Source organism: Sapajus apella, unplaced genomic scaffold (assembly GCF_009761245.1).
Source record: "Sapajus apella isolate SASKATOON/1434 unplaced genomic scaffold, GSC_monkey_1.0 scaffold23, whole genome shotgun sequence".
NCBI lineage: Eukaryota > Metazoa > Chordata > Mammalia > Primates > Cebidae > Sapajus > Sapajus apella.
The window spans coordinates 31,748,399-31,764,642 of NW_022436963.1; the positions used below are offsets into that span (position 1 = coordinate 31,748,399).

General features: G+C 39.9%; 1 long non-coding RNA gene across 2 annotated transcripts in view; it reads left to right on the top strand.

Annotated features, from left to right (window-relative positions):
* Positions 1-16,244, top strand: part of LOC116559552 — a 262,035-nt gene that overhangs the window by 171,793 nt on the left and 73,998 nt on the right. The gene's annotated exons all lie outside the window — the stretch shown is intronic.

Sequence of the window (16,244 nt, forward strand, 5' to 3'; positions counted from 1 at the left end):
CCAGATGGTGAAATGCTTGACCCAAGTCTTTGGATTTTTCATGTGGGCAGCACGGACTCAATAATTAACAATTTGAAGAGTAAAATACTGAATTAGTTGACAAGATATTTCAGAATACCAGTATGTTGTTTTGCCATTTTGGCATTTTAATGGAGATTTAAAGTTTTTCTTTCCCTCCAGTTTGGAGTGAACAGAAGGAGCTGTACTTCTAAAATAATATTGACATATGAGTTAGCGTTCTACAAACATAAAAGAGGATAATTAGCAAACATATGTTTGATTCCAATTTAAGTTAAAAACATTCACATGTATTTAAAAGTGCACACCTTGCCCTTTGGATGGCAAATAGCTAATAAAAAATTTTGTTTTATGCAATGTCTGTTAAGTTTCATATAATTCTCCCTGTATACCGAAGATGATGATAATGACCACAATAATAAATAGTCAACTTTTATAGTCATAATCTAAGTGCTTGACATACAGTATTTCTTTAATCCTTGCAACTCTGTGAGGCAGCTACTATTATTTTTCTTGTGCAGATGAAGAAACTGAGGCACAGAGAGGCTGAATATTGTGCTGGGGGCCACACACCTAGTGAGTGGTAGAGCTGAGAACTGACCTAGCATTTTGACTCCGGAGTCCATGCTGCTAACCATTTTTCCAGGCTACGTCTTCTAGTGTAGTAGGGTCATCATCCAGGCATTGGAAACATAGAAGCCAAGACTATGAGAAGTACAATGATTTACATAAGGTCTCCTAAAAATGATATAGTGTTCCAAATGTACTTGAAAAACACAGTAATATCTGGAAATGAATGACCATTCTTATGAATTGTAGCGAATGGAAATTTAGATCTTTAGTAACCATCAGTTACTTGGAGATTTGGTTAAAGTTGAATTTATTGGATATTTGGCAAGGTTAGGGCATGCTTAGAGAGTTTGATGTATACAAATCAGTGGCACATTGCTAATTTGGACAGCTTCCTTTAACAATAACTGCAGCAAGAAAAAGATTTCTTTGATCACCTCCCAGGCCTGGAGTAGGTAATCCTCTTCAGTGCTCTTAGCATAGCCCAGACAGAGTTCTAGCATGAGTTTTTCAAAACAAGTTGATAGTCATCCACTTTTCTGCCTGTTTCTTCCATTCTTTTTTAACTGGGGTTCTCAACCTTAACTATTGAAATTTTGGGCCCGATAATTCTGTACTGTACATTGTAGGATGATTAGCAACACCCTTGGCCTCTCCCACTAATTGCTAGTAGCATCTCCCCAGTTCTGAATATCAAAAATGTTTCCAGACATTACCAAATGTACCTGGTTAGAAAATCATCCCCAGATGAGATGCGCCGTTTCTTCCTGCCGCTGTGCTGCTCCTGTACCAGTCAGTACTCTCCAGCCAGTAGCAGGGCACTGGCTCCCAGGCTAGAGCAGGGCCTTTTAACCTGGAATCAAGGATCTCTGGTTTTGCTAACCAGGATCCATAATCTCTTGGAATTATATAAAAATGTTTTATATATGTGGATTTTTTTTTCAGAAGAATCCCAAGTTTTCAAACCTTTCTCAAAGAGATTGGTGGCTTTCAAAATGACTAAGATCACCCCCCTTGAGGGAATGCAGTAGACCACACATCAGAGATTTTTATCTTTATCAGAGTATATGCATGCCTGCACATGTGTTCCCTCTTCCTCCCCCATCCCCTCCCTCATCCCCTTCCTCCCTCCCTCTTTCTCCCTCTCTCCCTCCCTCCCTCTGAAGACTGAAGTATTCCTATTGGCTGAGATAGTAATACCATGAAGACTCAGATTCCTATGGATCAGTCTTGTCACCAGAGTGGGCCAGGTGTGTTTAAATGAGGGCACTGTTGCTACAGTGTTGTATGGGTCATGTTGTTCCTGTTGGAGTGGTAGAAGGCAGGTGGTCCTCTGATGGTGGAGGCAGGTGAGTGGGCTGTTGCCATGGCTTGTGGGGTGGGTGCTGTGGACCTCATCCTGGATGTTCTGTAAATCTTGAAGATTAGCATAGGGAATAGCACAAGTTCCAGAGAGGAAAGGGGCTACTGCAAATGATTTATTCTTGCTTTCAATCACTTACCTCTTCTTTTGAGGGTTTTGTCTAGCAATGTGGTGGACTTTTACATAAAGGGAAGGTAGAGGAGGTGGTACAAGTGAAAAATGAAACAAAACTCTAGTAATGAAAAAATGTGAGAATTGGGGAGACCTACAGATACTCATTTACTCTCAGAAGGGTCCTTTCCCTCAGACCTTAAAAATGTATGGGATGTCATTCACCAGCTCCATTTGGCTTTTTTTTTTCTTCTCTGAAATGGGCTAAAGAAGGTGTATTGAGTCTTCTTTTGTTGTATTTTTGTTTTCGTTACTGGTCCTAGTGATGAAATTAACATGGCCTAGAGCTGTGATTTTAAAGTATGGGCTGTGGCCCATTGATAAGCTTTAGGGGTCTCCATGCCTCAAAACAGAATGGATGCCATTGTGGAAGACAGTGTGGTGATTCCTCAAAGACCTAAAGACAGAAATATCATTAGACCCAGCAATCCCATTTCTGGTTATATACTCAAAGGAATAGAAATCATTCTATTATAAAGACAGATGCACATGTATGTTCACTGCAGCTCTATTCACAATAGCAATGACATGGAATCAACCTAATGCCCATCCATGATAAATTGGATAAAGAAAATGTGGTACACATATGCTATGGAATAGTATGCAGTCATAAAAAGAATGAGATTATGTCCTTTGCAGGGACAAAGATGGAGCTGGAGGCCATTATCCTTAGCAAACTGACACAAGAACAGAAAAGCAGCAAATATTGTACATTGTCAGTTGTAAGTGGGAGCTAAATGATAAGAACACATGGACACATAGAGGAGAACAACAGACACAGGGTCTTTCAGAGGGTGGCAGTTGGGAGGAAGAAGAGGATCAGGAAAAATAATTAGTGGTTAGTAGGCTTAATAACTGGGTAAGGAAATAATCTATACAACAAACACCCATGACAAAAGTTTACCTATGTAGCAAACCTGCCCTTGTACCTCTGAACTTATAAGTTGAAAAACAAAACAGAATAATCCAAATACGTCAGTCATTTCTTCAATCCCTTTAATACGCGCCTTGTAATTTTGTGGCTCTCAATCTTAACAATCATCAGCTGCTTACTTGTCCATTAAATGACTTACTAAAGTTTCTAACCTTTGGCATATATCTGACTGCCATCTGAATGTCTGTCCCCATCCATCTCCAAATTCATATGTTGAAAGCCTAACCACCAGTTTGATAATATTTGGAGGTGGGCCCATTAGGAGGTACTTGGGTAGAACACGAGGGTAGAGCCCTTATTAATGGGATTTGTGCTCTTATACAATGAAGAAGACAGATGGGACCTCCCATCTGTGCCTCTCCTGTCTGTGTGAGTTTACAGCAAGAATATTGTCATTCACAAACCAGGAAGTGGGCCTTCACCAGACACTGAATCCGCAGGCCACTTGATCTTGGACTTCCCAGCCTCTAGAACGATGAGAAATAAATTTCTGTTGTTTAAGCTATACCACCACACCGTCTATGGTATTTATTTTATAGTAGCCTAAACTGAGAGCCAGTAAAAGGAACTTTGCTAGAACTTCAGAGAGGTAGACTTGCTTTTCCCTTTTTCTTTGAAGCTGAGGAAATGTAAGGGCTGTAGCTGTGTCACCCATCTTCCTACTGTGAGAGGAAATTTTGTTTGGAAATAGAGCCAACTCAGAGGAAAATGAGGAGATACAGAAATAATTCTGGTGACATCATTTGATCCTCCATATCTTGCTATGACTGCAGCAAGTATCATACTCAATTGTCTTCTATGGAAGACAGTAATTTCTTTCTTTTTTTTTTACTCAACCAGTAGAGGTTCTGCTTTTTGTCATTTGCCACTAAAAGATTTCTAATGGTTCCATCTATTGACGTGTCATTCTACTTGAGGCCATAATCTTCTTGTTATTGTTTATAATACAGCTGATTCTTTCTTTTCTTGGGAAAATATTTTTGGCCTTGGTGTGAGGCAGCCCTGGGTTCAAATCCTGATTCTACTGCTCATTAGTTACATTATTTAGGGTCAAATAGTTAGCCTTCAGAGCCTTAGTGTATCCTTCCATAAAATGAGGGCAATTAACTTTACCCCATAGAGTTTTAAAGAACATTAAAGAGAATGATATACAGGTTATTTATTAAACTATTTGTTCCTTTCCTCACTCAGTTGACCCTGGGCCTCTACTTTTTCCCTTAAAACTCATTTCAATTGACTTATTTCCAACTTTGAAAACAAAATAGCTACAATTAAAAAAATGCTCATGTTTAAGTAATCACATAAATATTCACGTGGTATCATATACACCTCTAGACAAATCTGTGAAACTACTGTGTATATTCCAATTTTACAGATGAGGTGGGTAAGAGTAACTGAGAATAAGTGTCTTAAATTCACAGTGAAGAAGTGCCAGAGCTGGGATTCAAACCTAGGTGCTCCCAGCATACTTTTTCTTTTCAACTGCTCCACAGCTTTCCCAAATTAAATGGAAAGAACAGACACAGGTGATGAAAAAGGACTGGAACAGATTTCCTTTATCCAGAGAGGGCAAGCCATAAAATCCATCTCAATGATGGAAGTGACCTTGGACATTTGAAAAGTCAAACCTACATACTGGGGTCTCTGCTCTATTAGAAAGAGAAATAACTATTCCATATTAAAATTCTGTTATAAGTGGAGGGAAGGTACAAGAAAACTTCCTGTCATTTCCATCACTTCAGAAGAATTGCTTTTAATTCTAGCTGGTTGAGTGGATGGGTTAAAACACCAGATGGAACTCAGGCTCCACAGCGTCAAGGCCATATCTACAGAGGTCTCTTAGAAGTTGCCAGCTCTTGCTGTTCGTCTCTCTTTTTCCCCTCCCTCTCACCCTACAGATGTAATCTACTCTGCAGGATTCTGGAAAAAGTCTGACATGATGGATATAATGTTTTGTATGAATTTTAAAGACCCTATCTTCTCTACAGGACCTTGCAACTATAAGATTTCTGAAGGCACATTGCCAGCTCGTTCTGTTTTGTTACGGACGAAGGAGGCATGCATAAGGCAGAACTGTCTGTTTTACTTGAGATACACTTATTGGGATGGAAAGTAGGCAGTTTCCCTGGCAACATTATCCATGTGAAGGTCTAGTCCTTCACTTGTTTGAACAGTGGTGCATGATGCTTTTAGGAGATCTGGAGATGCAGAGTATTGAAGTCCAGAATAAAATTGGAAGTATTATTGCTTGCTCCAAAATATAGGTCAAAAAGTCCAAGAAAACTTACAACATTCTACTCATTAATATTACTAATACATTCTTATCTATTTCCTATTCTGTTTCAGAAAACCATGGTGTCACACTATGGTGTGAGTCCCCAAATAGCAAAGATTTCTGTGGCAGACACCTATTTTCAAATATTTTAAAACTGATGGGCTTCAATCACAAACATTGAACTTTCTTAGCAAAATCTGTGCAGCTTGAGGTGGTGGGGTTGGATACAGTATCAGTGATTGCTACAGTAAAATATTGCCTCAATTTAATAATCAATTTGGCCCAAACTCAGATCCATGTCTCTAGATTGGGCATACCAAGGATCTGAAAGTTTGAGACATGAGACCCTACCTCTCTTTTTCCTTTCAGACCTGGTTACTTGGGTTGGATTTTGGGCTGCAATTTTGCTATTCATATTTCTTATAAACCTTGGTTGGCAAGTAATGTTGGGTTTTTGCCTAGTCTGACCTGAATCTATATTTGAGGAATGCCTTACAAATTTGCAGGCAATTTTACTGGCTATGTAATTACCAGGTCATGGTAGTATGTTTCTATTCACCTGACTTACCACTATCTTTGCATACAAAGGCTAACAGTGGTTTCCAAGGCCATATGCAGAGCAAATTCCAGATTTCCAAGGCCATATTTTAGTCAACTTTCAGATATTTGTCAAGTTGGAGAAAAATATTCTTTATACATGAAGTCCACCTTTTGGAGAGAAGTTTGCATTTATGTATTTTCTGGAAAAGCTGTGTTTAAAGTCATTAAATGACTTCCATTTAATGAGATGACCATAGGCCACGTATCCTCAGCATCATGAATCTGTCCACAATCCATTCTCTCTGGCTGTTGCTTCCTTAGTATTGGACAAATCCAGGGCAAGAGAGAACCAGAATTCTCATAGATGGTATTCCTCTCTTGGTTTATATCTCTAACACCCAGAAATGGCATAGGCACTGGACTCAGGCTCTGCCTAGAGCATGTCTGTACCAGTTTCTGTCTGGTCAAGTGGATGGGTTAAAATACCAGGTGGGACACAGGCTCAGGAGCTTCCAGATCATGGTCTATTGAATGAGATTTCTTAGAAGTTTCCAGCTCTTGCTGTTCATGTTCCTTTCTCCCTCCTCCCACTCTACAGATGCAAGCTACTCTTGTATAGCTCTCTGTTTAGGAGAATCTAGAACTTAAGTCATATTTCCTATCTAGAGGATTCAGGATCCTGATCTGTAAAGAAGGGGTTGATAAACATAAAGCAAATTCACTTCTTTTGCTTTCAAGAATGATAGAAGTTACATTCTAGGTAGGCTTTGGTCTTTCCTTCATAATTTTACTTGGAATTTTTAATTGCTTATCATAATTTACCATTTGAAAATTCATTTTTCGTTCCCAGGCTCAAGGCTCATTAGCCAGTATCCAGATAGAATAGATCCATTTATACCTCTGCCTCCAGTTTATTTTTAATATATATATATATATATATATATGTATATATATATATATATATTTTATTGCAACTGATACCAAAACAACTGGTAAATCTGGGTGACATTTTAGCTTTTTGGTGTGGCTGGATCCAGGGACTCAAACACTGGGCTCCATCTCTCTATTTCTGTTCTCTTTCCCTGTATATGGGCTTCTGGATAAAACATTTCTCCAATTGCCACACACAGTTCCAGATGCCCATGCCCTCAGTTTAGTGAGCTCCATAGAAAGATACTTTACCCCACAACCCTGCCCCAATGTCTACTAGTTCAAGGAAGGACTTTTTTTCTTGTTGATTCTGCCTTGTTGACAAACCCCAGTCCTTAGTCAATCATTTTATTCAGGGTAATGGGTATTGTGATTGGCCAGACCTGGGTCATGTGTCACTTCTGTGGCCAGGGGCTAAGTCTGTAAGAAATCAAATGAGGGCTGCCAGGCAGCTTATAGGAATGTCTACTGTAATCCATCATGTCTGTTCAGCCTGGTGTCTCCAAATGTAGTTTGGGGATGTTCCTCTCTACAGTTGGCTACAGAAATCACCGCAACATTTTTTTTTCCTGGTTTGGTTCCTTGTCAGTTAAAAAAAAAAAAGATGCAGTATCTTCTAAAATTTAATGCACCTTGAATAGTGAAAGGAACACCAGATTGTGGTTTGAGCTGTGCCCTAGGGCTTTGGATGTCTGGGGACATTTTGGGAACTGAGGCTGGCTCAAAGTGCTTGGAGGATACTTTAACTTTCCTCTGCTTTTCCACCATATGCTGGCTGTAGATTGCTTTCATTAACTCCTCGGGGCACCACGAAGATCAACAAATTAATGTTCCCAGCTACTTTAATAGCCTTCTGTCTAAGGGATTCAACACTTCACAACAATGCTTTCCTTTGTATTTTTTTAATGTATAATTCTAAAATGGAAACGTTGCTGTTTTAGTGCTAAAAAATTAGAGCTGTTTCCTCTACCTTTTTATTTTTATTTCATTTACTTCTTCTTTGAAAAATACACTGTGTACTTAGGCAGGTTAATGTTAGTAACATTGCATAGCTTTGAGCACACAGTTCAGGTCACCTCAAATTTTCCCTCGTCCCATTTTTTTGTTCTGAATTTCAGATCCCCTGTGTGTGATGTATTATTCACCGCATGATTCTCACAAAACAAGATGCATTATTTACAAGGTTGTAGGATTTCTGAAATTCCACAGGCTTTCTTGTAAGTTTGTAGATAACAGGCTGGGCCAGACCAGATTGCTGAGTAGGGCTTGCGCCAATTATCATGATTTATCAACTTCTTTATTCTCTGGACAATATTTGTTTCCAATACTGCATATTCTGGCAAGATAAATTTTGAAGCTTCTTATGTTAATGTAGTCTATCAATTCTACCTCTCTGTAATTTCCAGAATGTATAGAATTAATGATATTCAGCTACAGGCATCATAAACTAAACCCAGGACTCTGCTGTGCTTGGAGTTTGTTGAGGTGAACACAGTCTCCAGAAAAGCATGCAAGAGTTTACCACTGGAGGGCAGTAGGGTGATGCATCCCGGAGCAAGAGTTTTGGGGCACTTTTGTTATTATTACCTTGGCTAAAAAAAAAAAAAACAAGGATTCTAGGACTTTTTTTTTTTTTGGATAGAGACAGGATTTCACTCTGTTGTCCAGGCCGGTCTCAAACTCCAGGGTCCAAGTGATCCTCCTGCCTCAGTCTCCCAAAGTACTGGGATTATAGATGTGAGCCACCACACCTGGCCCAACTGTTCTTTTTTAAGGTATGCATTTGTTGTGACTGTGTTGTGACTAAGACTGAGATATTGATGCTTATGCTAATTCCAGTAATCATTTAGGTTTCTGTAGCTACTGGTATGCTGGTAAATGTTTGGCAACCAACTCTTCACAGGAGGAAGTGGGGTTGGCAGCCATGATTTGTAGCATTTGCCAATTTCTATGGTGTAAATATTAATGTGGCTGATTTCAAGTTACCAGTTTGATGTCACTGAATATAGTGTAGGGAAGAGTTGTGTGGAATTGGCTTATGCAGGCCAGCTTTAGCACACCCTGTGGGTTCGTGTCACTGTCATTCCTAGTCTATGTTGTTAGTTTGGCTTTCAGATGTGTATGTCTGAACTTCCCTAACAGTCTAACAACCAGAAAATGCCTACCTGATACTTTTGTTTCCCCACATCACATCCACTACAATGCTTTAGATATTTTAACTTTTTAAATGACAACTTGTTATCGAAGGATAATGTATGTACAGAGAAGTGTTCAAATTATCAGTGAATTAGCAATTGAATTATGAGTTTTCAGAATTACAGTGTCGCCAACCTCCAGATCAACAAACAGACATTACCAGCTTCCCAGAAGCTCTTTTATACCTCCTTCCCGTCACCTTCTTCTGTCTCAAGTGCTGATGCCACAGATTTGTTCCACCTGTGTTTAAAACTTTATAAATGGCCCTATATACTCCTTTAGGTTTAACTTCTTTTTTTCCAAAACAAAAATGATCAATAGTCCTTTTTCAAACCAAAATGTGTTTGATTTCTTTTGCTCTGCATCATGGTTTCATGAGTCTTGTTGTAGGTAGCTGTACTTCAGTGTTACTACTGTGTTTATTGTGTACTGTATCGTGGATGGACATTTGAATTCTTGCAGTTTTGGGTTATTAGGAATAAGGATGCTATTTTCATTCTAGCATGTGTTTCTTGGTGAATAGCCATGCATGATTTTGTTTGGTTTATGCATAGGAGCTAAATGTGTAGGTAATATGACATACGTGCATCATCGTGTTTGATATCTTAGTGACACCCTGATTTTGAGGGTGAGCATGGAGAGATCAATGGGACCAAAGTCAGACTGGGGTCAGGGACAGATTGCTTTATGTGGCAATAGAAATACTTGTTCATTCACTTGTAAACTTTGGAAAGAAAAAAATCACGAGCAGGCTGAATCTGGGTGGGGATGGCAATGATTAGTGGTTATTCATACCTGGAAAATCCAAAATGTGAATGAAAATTGGTGTAGCATGACTTTGGAAAGTCTAGAAGTGTCAGCATTTGGACATTTAGGTAGGTGAATTATCAAAATCAGAGAAGATATTTATTATTTCAAATAAACATTTACTGAAGATCTACAAACCAATCACAGTAGTAGGTACTGGTGGTACTATAATGAGGGAAACATTTGTGCTTTTAGGGGTGCATAGTTGCAGAGAGACAAGCAGCCAGTCACTGGTTACACAGGTGGTATCTTGATAAGGACATTAGAAGGTGCTCTGTGAGAACAGAGGAAGTACGTGTCATAACCCATCCTAAGTGGGGGTGGGGACTAGGTAGGGGAGGATTGGGAAGGAAGAGATATGAAGGTAGACTTCCTAGAGATAATTGTGACTGAGCTCAGACCTAAAGAATAAGTAGGATGGGAGAGTGGAAAGGTTTTCCAGGCTGCAGAAATAACGTATGCAGTGAACCAGAGGTAGGGATGGTGAACGAGCGGGGTGAGAAATGATTTACGGTATGGTTGGAATTGGAACTTACTATGGACCAGGCAGGAGAGGAAAATGACTAGAGATGAGACTCGAGTGGAAGCAAAGTCAGACCATGGAGGATCCCTTATTCCTGTTAAGATGTTTGTATTATGTTTTAAAAACAATGGAAAACTGTTAAAATTTTTTAGCAAATTTGGCTGTGCATTTTCTAGATCCTGATAGATGTAATAGGTGGGAGCACCTGGATTAATCAAGGCAGGGCCTTTTCCCCTCAAGGTGGATTCTTGATCTTAGAACTAAGGTTGCAGACCACTTAAAAGAATTAAGATCTATGATCAGGGAATTATTGTAATTATGTGCTGGTAAACAGGCTCTAGAGGGAGAATGGTCCTCTGATTTATAGTGTTTCCACATTTCCACTGTAATGTTGGCAAATTTTCATGGTATAAATATTTCTAAGAAGCTTGAAAAATTTTTGAAAATTTGACAACCCATACGAGCTTTCTTCCTCACCACTAGTTATGCCACTGTGTTTCTGGATGACAACGCTTTCACACATTGCAGTAACCAGTAGATCTCAAACTTGACCAAGCATTAGTGTCACTTGGAGGGTCTGGTAAAGCATAAATTGCTGGGGCCCACCTCCAGGGGTTCTGATGTAGTAGGTCTGGGGTGCAGCCTGAAAGTTTGTGTTTCCAACAAGTTCCCAGGTGATGATGCCATTGGTCAGGAGACCATGCTTTCAGGATCACTGCCTTTAAATTACCCCTTCATTCTTACCCTTAGATGAGAGTAATCCCTGATTATTATGGAGGTGTTGAGCCTAAAGATAATTGCTCCCCTTTTGTAGATAGAGGAAAAGAAAATGAAGCAGAAATTCAGGTCAGTTATGAAAGAGGAGACATTAAAGGCAGCATTGTGATGTAAAAGGAATCAGAATTTGGATTAGGAAGATATGGGATTGAGTATTCCCTTTGCTGGATAAATTTAGATGTGTTATTCAATCCGAGATTTTTTTCATTGCTGTGATTTGAATGTTTGTCTCCTTCAAAACTCATGTTGAAGTTTAATTGCCATTGTAATAGTATTAGGTGGTGGCTTTAAGTAGTGATTAGACCATGAGGACTATGGTCTCATTGGTGGGTTTAATGCCTTAAAAAAAAGGGCTTTGGTGAGTGGGTTCCCTCTCCTGGATATTCTGCTCTTCTGCCTTGGAGGAACAGTGTTCTTCCCATCTGAAGGATGCTGTGTTTAAGATGATGTCTTAAAAGCAAACACGGAGCTCTCATCAGACACAAACCTGCCAGCCCCTAGATCTTGGTGTTTCCACCTCAGTACCATGAAAAATTTCTACTGTTTATAAATTATCTCATCTGTGATATCCTGTTAAAGTGGCAAAAAATGGACTGAGATACAAATCTATAAAACAAAGTCTTTAATATCATTGATCTCACAGGGTTGTGATGATCATGTGAAGCAAATTGCCAACTATTGTATATTACTGCTGACTGTCATTTATAACTTCAAACTACTATACAAATGTGATATGTTGTTCTTAGAGATGATCAAGTGAGAAGCTGAAGCTCAGGGAGGTTAAATTATTACATTGCTAGAAGCAAGGCCTGCTGATTTTCCGCTTAGTGTCCTTTTCCTTATATTAGTGGTTTTCAATTTGTTTTTTTAGCCAAGGGACTCTTTCTTCAAATGAAACCTTAGAAGAAAGAACAATATAGAAAATGATAAAAAAGGAGCTGCTCTTATTGAAGTGGGAGGAGGTAACTATAGCTAGAGATCTGATGCAATACCCCCGAAACTTTAAGGTGTTCCAGTCCAGTGTGAAAACCTGAACACTCGCCAGCTGTTTCCTGGAAGCCCTTTCTGTGTGGGATGGCAGTGAGCAAGTTCACTGGACAGGAACTGTTATAGACCTCAGGGTAAGGTCAGTGTGGACCTCACATTGGCAGTAGTGAAAATCACCACAGGCACGGTGATTCATGCCTGTAATCCCAGCACTTTGGGAGGCTGAGGTGGGTGGATCACAAGGTCAGGAGTTCAAGACCAGCCTGGACAACATGGTGAAACCTGTCTCTACTGAAAATACAAAAATTCGTTGGCCACGGTGGCATGTGTCTGTAATCCCAGCTACTTGGGAGGCTGAGGCAGGAGAATTGCTTGAACCTGGGAGGCAGAGATTGCAGTGAGCTGAGATCGCACTACTACATTTTAGCCTGGGTGACAGAGTAAGACTCTGTCTGAAAAAGAAAAAAAAAAAAAAAAAAAAAAAAAAAAGAAAAAAGAAAAGAAAATCACCTGGGGTAGCTCTGGAAAATTCCTACACGCAAGCTATACCCCAGACTAATTATATCAGAATATATGGAGTGGGAATCTGTTATTTGCATTTTTAAGTTTTCTTGATGACTCAAATGTGCAGCTCAGACTGTGAATCAGATAGGTTCTTTCAAAAGTGTGATGTCCAGACCAGCAGCATCAGCTGGCATCTTATTAGGAATGCATATTCTCAGGCCCACCTCATACTTTCTGCAACAGAAACTCAGGGGTTGGAGCCCAAAAGTCTGTGCTTTAAACAAGTGGTGCTGGTGATTTTGATATATGCTCATTTGGGAATCATAGTATAAGAGCCCTGGTTGTCAGATCAGTATGTATTAGAATCACCTGGAGAGCTTGTGCGCACTAACTGTGTTCAGGTCCAGAAACTCTGATTCATTAGGTGTGGAAAGGGTCTTGAGAACTTAATATTTTTATGAACTCTCTTGGTAGTTTAGACACAGGTGATTTGTGAGCTATCCATTGAGAAAGACTGTTCTAAAGCAGTTGTTACTAGGCATAGTGTGGTGAATGGCTGCATCAGAATCACATAGGGAGAGATATTTGTTTCTTGGGAGAGAGTCTGGGGTAGCAGACTCAGAGTCTGATCCCTTGGATCTCATTGTTTTAAATGTTATCATGTGATTCTTACACATAACCAGGTATATCAGCTACCTTTTTCTGGGTAACAATCACACGAGAGCTTAAAGCACTGATTTTATTCTCACCTATCTACAGTTTGGTTGGAGCAACCTGATTTGTGCTGTGGGTTTGCTGGCTTGGGTCTCCTCAGAATGTTTCATTCTGAGGCCCAGGCTGAAGGAGCAGCAGCTCCTAGAGGAAGCTCTTCTCACACAATGGTAGAAGGACAAGAGGGCACATTCAATTGCATAAGAAGTTTTTCAGCCACTCCTTTGCAGTTATGTTTGCAAACAACCTGTTGGTTAAAGCAAGCCACCAGGTCCAGTGCAAAGGCAAGGCAAAATGAGGGCCATCCCTTCCATGGAGTGGAAATGGGGGGAGTAAATATTCTTGAATAATAATCTAATATACCACACAGGTTTGGGATTGATAAACGGACCTTTCATTCTTTGTTTTGAACCTCCACCCTCTCCCTGATTCCTCTTACTCCTCCAAATATGTGCCTATATACCCTGATCACAAGAGAGAGTTGGACAGCCTCATTATTCCCTTACTTCATTAAAAAGCAAAACAATTTTCTGGTGGCAGTATGTGTCTTTCTAAGGGTGAGAGATCCCTAATTTGTTAGTTGCATGCTTAGAGCTGCGTGCGGCCTTAAGGCCACTGGGGAGATAATTAGAAATTACCCCAGTTTGCCCCCTCATTGTAGAGATGAGAGTATTGAGCCTGAGGGAGGGGAAGTGATTTATTCAGGAAATTTGTCTAACAAGTGGCAGAGCTGGGACTACAATTCCGTCTCTCATGTCTTAACTCCTGTGTTCTTTCTTCTGCATTGCAGTTTTTTTCTGAGCCAAGTAGAAGAATCAACATGTTTATTCTATTATAGGTTCTGGAATTATAGTAATTTTAAATGAGTTTATATCAGCAGAAATTCTAATGGTGGGTAAGTATTCCTGTAAATGTTTGATATCAATCACTTGGAGGTCTGGTCTAGACTTCACGCTCCTGGGATTTCAATACATCTTTCAGAGGCTTTCTCCCTCCATTGAGAATTATTGACCACTGTATTCTCTGGACTAATTAGGCCATGCCTTATTCCTCAGTTCTATAAAGGAAGTAAGCAGAGAAGGCCATTTGTGAGCATCAAGAAGACTTGAGCAACTGCATTGTTCCTCTAATTTATAAGCTACTTGATTGTGAGACTGGGACTTTGGCAGCTACAGGAATGCTGGAGACCCCTTCCAGGTGTCTCTGCAGCTGGATTTCAATTCTATTATCTGACTTAAGAGGTCCAGATGGCTGGTTCTTGGCATTCTCAGTATTGTCTAGAGTGACACCTAGTTGTTTTTATTTTCCAAGTAGAGAGATTGAAATTATATTCTATGTGCATTGATTATTTTTGTTGTTTGTTTTTCTTAGTTGAACTAGAATCACCATGGGAAAATTAGAAAATGAGGAGATTGTGCCTGTTAACTGGAGGGAAGATATACACAGGTTTGGATTGGGGTGAGGCAAAAGAATCATGGAAAGAAACGTAGAAAGGTGAAAGCAGGAGAGAAAGATCCACTAAGAATTCTGACTGTCCTGCTCCTTGCTGTGGAAACTTTAGTTAATAAGAGATTCCACGTGGAAATGTGCTGATTGTACAAGAACTAAACTTGTCTAGAGCCAATTGTTCTAGGTCAGGTGCCCATGACTCACCTTGTGACTGATGAGTCTCTCCCCATTTCTGCCTTCAATTTCAATCAGATCCTTCGCTAGATCACTTAGTGGTTCTCAGGGTTTTCTTCCCTGTATTGATTACAGGTTACAATTATGCCATTGGTGTGTGTGATTATGACATGGAAACTGTAAAACGCATATTGTAGCCAGTCTCGATGATGACCCTTCAATGATTCTTCTCTTTTGGAAGTCACATCCATGTGTAGTCCCCTACTACACTGAGTATGGTCACCCTGTTTGACCAATAGGACACTGGGGGAAATGACAGACTGTAATGTCTGAGGCTAAGTTAAAAAAGACATTATGACTTCCACCTTGCTCTTTCTTGGGTCACTCACCGTGGTAAACCAGCTGCCATGTTAGACAGTCAATCCTATAGAGGAGTCCATGATACAAGACTTCCTGGCAACATCCAGAATAAACTTGTCTGCTGTGTGTGAGCCATCCTAGAACCAGATTTTCCAGCTCCAATCAAGCCTTCAATTGACCACAGCCTAGCTGATGTTTGGACTGAAACCTCATGAGAAACTGGAATTATAACTGCCCAGCTAAACTACTCTTGAATTCTGGACTCAAAGAGTGTGTGATAACAAAATATTGTTTTAAGCTGCTACATTTTGGGATTTTTTGTTATGCAGCAACATATAACTAATACACTCTGGAAAAGACTGTTTTGCTCCCCATTGTTTTCCAAGAACCTAGCATGATGCATGTCATATATTATGAGTTTAATTGATACTGTTTGAATGTATGAATGTGTTTTTCCTCCCCCGCTACACACACCAACACATACATCCAGCATTCCCATTGAAATCAGCTGGACCCACTCTACCCTCAGTAGGCCCCATGCTTCTCCATGACTGTGCAGGTTTTGAGTCCCTGTCTATGCATAATGTAATCACTAGCCATTGGACAAACCTTATAGATACAGCAATGTCTATTTTCTACCCATCCTTAAAACCCTTGCTCCAGCCCACAAGGCTTCTCCTGATTACTGCAATGTACAGAGTAAGCCCTCCTTTATCCACAGTATCAATACAGGCTCCAGCAAATGGCAAAATCAAATGAAGTAATTTGAAGATAATTAAATAGACTATTTGAAAGGTGGGACCAGGGTTTTGAAATACCAAAAAAGGATGATGAAGTGCCTTGAGACTAGCAATAAGTGGGAACCATTACCATCCCTAGACAAAAGGGCAAAGTGGAGTCAGTGGTGACCAGAACTTTGATAGGGAGCTGTAGAGATGGATTCCTAATGGGAAGG